Below are 7,500 nucleotides of genomic sequence, written 5' to 3'. Positions count from 1 at the left end.
AGAGAAACCATCACGTGAAATTCATTACATATTCACTGACGTTGAAAGACGCGACCGTTCATTTCGACCACGGGAAGCCGAAGAGAAATGTTTACAGTCTAAACACGGCGGCCCTTTCTGAAACTGAGACGGAGGAGGAGGCCCGAGAGCGCTGGCGGAAAAAGGCCCAGTTAGTGTGGATAATCCCCCCCCCCCCGTAATTGCGGTGGTGTCAGAAACAATTAACATCAGCGCCGCGGGTCCCAGGCCGGCCATAAGGCACGCCGGAACGCCCGCAATTACCCGCGCAAAAACCAACACGCAGGAGGAGAGGCCGCCCTTTCCCCGCCCACGCCGCGCCTCGTCGAGACCCTCACGCCTTTTTGCCCGCTCTCTCTCTCTCTCTCTCTCTCTCTCTCTCTCTCTCTCTCTCTCTCTCTCTCTCTCTCTCTCTCTCTCTCTCTCTCTCTCTCTCTCTCTCTCTCTCTCTCTCTCCCACTTGGCGGCGGAGATAATGAGATCAGAACGAGATTATGCTATCCACACGCGGCACCTGGAGTTAGTTTAGAGCCTTTTTTGGGCATGATTTTCCCACGTGTCGCGGGAGGGGGAGGGCATGGGAGGGGGGAGAGGGGGGAGAGGGGGGGATGCGTGCTCGTGTCCTCGCCAGAACCCGTCATTACCCCACACCAGGCCGGCCGCCGCGACACGCCCACTCGCACTGCTCCCCGCCCGAAACCCCCCCTCCACCCCCCCCTTCGCTACGACCCGCCTCGTGCTCCGACCGCGAATAAAACCTATGCGTAATTGTTTATTGGAATTTCTAAGTGAAAACTTTCGCCGAACTTAGGATCGAATCCCCCCTTTAAAGAGGATCATAAGTGCGAGAACCCGGGCACGGCGGAGCAACGGGGCGGTCACGTGATCTTGCGTGAGAACTAGCCGGATTTCAAACACTCAAAAGCTAATAATAATTTGATAAGGGATGAAGGACTGAAAAGAAGCTCAACTCGAGATCAATGAACACTATTCGCGCCAGGAAAGGGAATCAAAGACTACATTTGCGACCGAATAGCACAAAATTCGCGATAATTACGGCTAATTTAGATATTATTACCATGACGTCTATTGCGCAGATAATTACCCTTTTACGTCTGTCCTTCGTTTAAAAAAAGGACATAAAAACACGAACATAATTCAGATAAAAACATAATTTTGAGTTCACTTGCGTTGTACAAATACTGTAATTTCACTTCGGATAAAGACATTTTGGTTTCCTTATCATTTACATTACTGATAGTACCTTTATCTGTCTCCACATTTCCACTACCTTTGATAATAATGATGATAATATTATCATTATTATTGTTATTATTATTATTATTATTATTATTATTATTATTATTATTATTATTATTATTATTGTTATTATTATTATTATTATTGTTATTATTATTACCATCATCATTATCATTGTTATTATCATTATTATCATTATTATTATTATCATTATTATTATTATTATTATCATTATTATTATTATTATTATTATTATTATTATTATTATTATTATTATTATTATTATTATTATTATTATTATTATTATTATTATTATTATTACTATCACTATTATTATCATTATTATTATTATTGTTATTATTACTATCATTATTGTTATAATTAGTATTATTATTATAATTATTATTATCATTATTATCATTATTGTTATTGTTTCTATTATTATTATTATCATTATCAATATTTTATCATTATATATTATTATTATTATTATTATTATTATTATTGGTATTGTTGTTGTTATTATTTCCATTATCATTGTCATCATCATTGCTATTATTATTATTATTATTATTATTATTATTATTATTATTATTATTATTATTATTATCATTATTATTATTATTATTATTTTCACCAATGTTATTATCATTATTATCATTATCGTTATAGATGGATAGATAGATAGACAGATAAACTGACTGATCTACAGAGAAATAGACAGATAAATAAAGGAAGTTCATAACAGCAAATTAGATGGTTAACCTCACCGACCTTGAAATATGGAAGTGATCACTATTATTACGTTGTGAATATGACCGGTCGTTACAAGCTGAAGTGTTGAAGATGAAGTGAAAGAAAAGTCGTATTAACAGAAGGAACCATAAATGTGATAGTAGTAGTGCTGGTGGCGTAGTAGTAGTTGTAGTAGTAGTGGTAGTAGTAGAAGTAGTAGTAGTAGTAGAAGCAGTAGTAGTAGTAGTAGTAGTAGCAGCAGCAGCAGCAGCAGTAGTAGTAGTAGTAGTAGTAGTAGTAGAAGCAGTAGTAGCAGTAGTAGCAGTAGAAGCAGTAGAAGTAGTAGTAGTAGTAGTAGTAGTAGTAGTAGTAGCAGTAGTAGCAGCAGCAGCAGCAGCAGAGCAGTAGTAGTAGTAGCATGGGCGGTAGCATTAGTATAAGTAATACTAGTAGTATCAGTAGTAGTTGTTCTTGTAATGGTGGTAATAGATATAGTAGTAGCAGTAGGTACAATAGTAAACTCCATAGCAGTAGTCGCAGTAGTAGTAAAAACAGCAGTAGTAGCATCCATGGCATCAGTAGCAATAATAACAGCAGCCGCAAAACGAACAGCAAAAGCAGTCGCCTCAGCAGCAGCAGAAGCAGGATTCGAGCAGGTAGTTTCAGCAGGGGAAGGGCGGCAAGCCTTCCGGAACCCAGGCCAGCTCTAATCCGCCTGCCACCTGCCAAGTTAGCGCGTTAATTGCCCCCGCCCCCCCCCCCCCCCCCACGACAGCATCACAGTGAGAACTCCTCGATTCACCTCAAAGTGATTTGATATCAATCTTTGCGCCGCGGGTTTATTGTAGGAATCAAGACCAATTATTGATCAAAGCCGAACTGCAATTTACATACAAAAATGGCGTAAGATTGTCAAGGAGAGGGCAATTTTCGTGGGCATTAATCATTTAATTCGCGGATAATCTTTGATATTGAACCGGCCGAGGGGCATCCGCTCGCTGTCCTGCCCATAAAAACTTGCCCTTTCTTCCTGGGCCTTCTGACCTGCCAGGTGTCGGCGGGGACCTCCTGACCTGCAGGACCTGTGAGGATCTCCCGGAAGGACTCCTGGCAGGGTCTTCTTGCCTGTCCGAAAGCCTCTTGAAAGGGGCTTTTTTTTATTTATTTATTTTTTTATTTTTATTTATTTTATTATTTTTATTTTTTTTAATTTTTTTTTTATTATTTATTTTTTTTTTTTTTTTTTTTTTTTTTTATGATTCATTGGCAGAAACATTCATAATTCACATACAAAAATGGATTAAAGGAACGTCTCTTAAGTCACTATATCATGTTTCAAAATATAAGAATAGGCAAAACTTATATGTACCACAATTAAGTTCTGTTTAACTTATATTTATATGTACCCTGATATCTCTTTTTATGTCATGAGAATAACTACAAATGGAATAAAATATTGTGAATTTGAATTTGTAAAACGAATACAAATGGAAGTCATCCTTTTCTATGCTGTCTGGTTTCTCCTGTTTTATCTCTCTCTCTCTTTCTCTATGTATGTCGCTCCCTCCAGCCTTCTCTCTTTCTCTCTCTCTCTCTCTCTCTCTCTGTGTCTGTCTCTCTGTCTCCTTCTCTCTGTCTCTCTCTCTCTCTCTCTCTCTCTCTCTCTCTCTCTCTCTCTTTTCTATATGTAGACTAGGCCTTTAGGTCTAAAAAAAGAAAGAATTACTGGCGATAAGTGAATATATTTATTTTTAAAAATGTCCCTTTCCTGCTACTGAGGATTCCCTGATCTGTTCATCACTGTTCATGCTTATCCGCCCTGCCTGTTGAAACTTCCTGACCTGTAATCTCTTAGCGATGACCTCCCTGTGTTAAGAGATTTACTGATCGGTTTCTGTACAAGCATCTCTTCCAATAGACATGTTATCATATCTACTTGATATAATAAAGATACTCCTACACATGTTAAAACATGGTTTCCATACAAAAAGAGCGCCCCTTTATCTATTTAATACCAATTATTATCATCATCGTTATTATCATTATTACTTTTACTCGTAGTAGTAGTAGTAGATAAATAGATGAATAAGTATATAAGTATAAGTAAAAATTGAAACAGGAATATAAAAAAAAAATTAAATACATTGTATAAGTATATATTTATACATATATAATTCTAATTCTTTACGATGACCTCCCTGTGTTAAGAGATTTACTGATCGGTTTCTGAACAAGCATCTCTTCCAATAGACATGTTATCATATCTACTTGATATAATAAAGATACTCCTACACATGTTAAAACATGGTTTCCACACAAAAAGAGCGCCCCTTTATCTATTTAACACCAATTATTATCATCATCGTTATTATCATTATTACTTACTCGTAGTAGTAGTAATAGTAGATGAATAGATGAATAAGTATAAGTAAAAATTTAAACAGGAATATAAACAATATACAAATACATTGTATAAGTATATAATTATACATATATAATTCTAATTCTTTACGATGACCTCCCTGTGTTAAGAGATTTACTGATCTCTTCCAATACATATGTTATTATATCAACTTGATATAATAAAGATACTCCTACACATGTTAGAACATGGTTTCCACACAAAAAGAGCGCCCCTTTATCTATTTAATACCAATTATTACCATCATCGTTATTATCATTATTACTTTTACTCGTAGTAGTAGTAGTAATAGTAGTAGTAGATGAATAGATGAATATGTATATAAGAATAAGTAAAAATTGAAACAGGAATATAAAAGAAAAATATATAAATACATTGTATAAGTATATAATTATACATATATAATTCTAATTCTTTGTGATGACCTCCCTGTGTTAAGAGATTTACTGATCGGTTTCTGTACAAGCATCTCTTCCAATACGCGTTATTATATCAACTTGATATAATAAAGATACTCCTACACATGTTAGAACATGGTTTCCACCCAAAAAGAGCGCCCCTTTATCTATTTAACACCAATTATTACCATCATCGTTATTATCATTATTACTTTTACTCGTAGTAGTAGTAGTAGTAGTAGATAAATAGATGAATAAGTATATAAGTATAAGTAAAAATTGAAACAGGAATATAAAAGAAAAATATATAAATACATTGTATAAGTATATAATTATACATATATAATTCTAATTCTTTGCGATGACCTCCGTGTGTTAAGAGATTTACTGATCTCTTCCAATACATATGTTATTATATCAACTTGATATAATAAAGATACTCCTACACATGTTAGAACATGGTTTCCACCCAAAAAGAGCGCCCCTTTATCTATTTAATACTAATTATTACCATCATCGTTATTATCATTATTACTTTTACTCGTAGTAGTAGTAGTAGTAGTAGTAGATGAATAGATGAATAAGTATATAAGTATAAGTAAAAATTGAAACAGGAATATAAAAGAAAAATATATAAATACATTGTATAAGTATATAATTATACATATATAATTCTAATTTTTTGCGATGACCTCCCTGTGTTAAGAGATTTACTGATCGGTTTCCGTACAAGTATCTCTTCCACTACACGTTATTATATCAACTTGATATAATAAAGATACTCCTACACATGTTAGAAAATGGTTTCCACCCAAAAAGAGCGCCCCATTATCTATTTAATACCAATTATTATCATCATCGTTATTATCATTATTACTTTTACTCGTAGTAGTAGTAATAGTAGTAGTAGATGAATAGATGAATAAGTATAAGTAAAAATTGAAACAGGAATATAAAAAAAATATTTAAATACATTGTATAAGTATATAATTATACATATATAATTCTAATTCTTTGCGATGACCTCCCTGTGTTAAGAGATTTACTGATCGGTTTCCGTACAAGTATCTCTTCCAATACATGTTATTATATCAACTTGATATAATAAAGATACTCCTACACATGTTAAAACATGGTTTCCACCCAAAAAAGAGCGCGCCTTTATCTATTTAACACCAATCGACCATCTCTTTTCAGGGGTCGACATTGGGTCCGACTTTGACATGATGGAACTTATATAGAGATAAACGAGTATTGGAATACATTTAAGGCCATTTAAGATTTCTACGACAACAGTCTGTCATACTTGTTTTTTTGTGGTTTAAGTATGAATAGACTAGTTCCATGCCTTGTCACTCTCTCTTTTCATAACAGTCCTTTCGGCCGCACAATTATGCCTCTCCGTCACGCACACGTCCAGACACAGGAATTACTGTCACCCTCCCATGCCGTATTTCACCGAGCTAACTATTCGTTCTCCTTCCATCTCTGCGGACTCTCCGTTCTCCGACGTTCTCTCCCTCTCAATATTCTGAACATCCTGGGATCTCTGTCGTCTGTCTCTGACTCTACTGACGAATATAGTCATTTTGTTCCTTCACGTGTCTCGATCTTTCCACTTCGTTGTTCCGCCATTCCTCCCATGCTCCCCCCCCCCACCTCCCTGGCCGTAACCTCTTCCCAATTTCCTCCGACACCTTCCGCGTTTCCTTTCCTGATTAATGATGGTGCGGCTCCAGTAACCACCAGCGTCGCCAGGAACCACTCCCTGGCCACGAGGTGTGAGTAATAGGCAGTGTGCAGCGCGACAACCCAGACAGCTGCCGCACGCCATCCTTACGGTCACTCAGGGGCTCCCGACCCTCGCTGCGAGGACATCATCCCTTGGACTCTTACGTCACAAGCGTATTCTGATTTTGGCCAGATGGAGAGATTTATAGACTAGAGAATATGATCATGCTTTCACATTATTGATGTTATTATCGTCCTTTATAGCCTGTCGTGAGCAGACTGACTGCCGAAAGCAGCAAGAAAAACCATCCTCAAAGATTTGTAGGCTACAGTAACAGCGAGAGCCACCATTCACATCAAATAGCATATGCATTGGCCATCTGTAATGATTAGGTCATAAAAAAAGAAGCATCAAGCTCAGTGTCGCCCGTGACTTTCCTCGAAGGAGAGTCGTTCCGTATGCAAGCCCCTCCTCCCCCTCCCCTTCCCCCTCCCTCCCTCCCTCCCGCCTCTGACTCGGCGCGCTGCCTGCCACGTTATCTAAACACGCCTTTCGCTTCCTTTGTTTGCCGAAGTCGTAAGGCTCGGAAACGGACGCGCTCTCGTCGGCGTTCTTCGACTCCCGTGACGTCGAGTATGCGCTGTCTGTCACCTCTCTGACTCTACATTTCGAGCTTCAGGAACGTCTTGTAAATAACGCGTCGTTGGTGATATTGGCAAGGCATTTCGTCTGCAGAAACATGCACACACACACACACACACACACACACACACACACACACACACACACACACACACACACACACACACACACACACACACACACACACACACACACACACACACACACACACACACACACACACACACACACACACACACACACACACACACACACACACACAGACAAGTAGAAAAGTACAAGGCAAAGAGTTA

This window comes from Penaeus vannamei, chromosome 22 (genome assembly GCF_042767895.1).
Source record: "Penaeus vannamei isolate JL-2024 chromosome 22, ASM4276789v1, whole genome shotgun sequence".
In the NCBI taxonomy this organism is placed as follows: Eukaryota; Metazoa; Arthropoda; class Malacostraca; order Decapoda; family Penaeidae; genus Penaeus; species Penaeus vannamei.
This window is presented reverse-complemented; position numbering follows the sequence as displayed.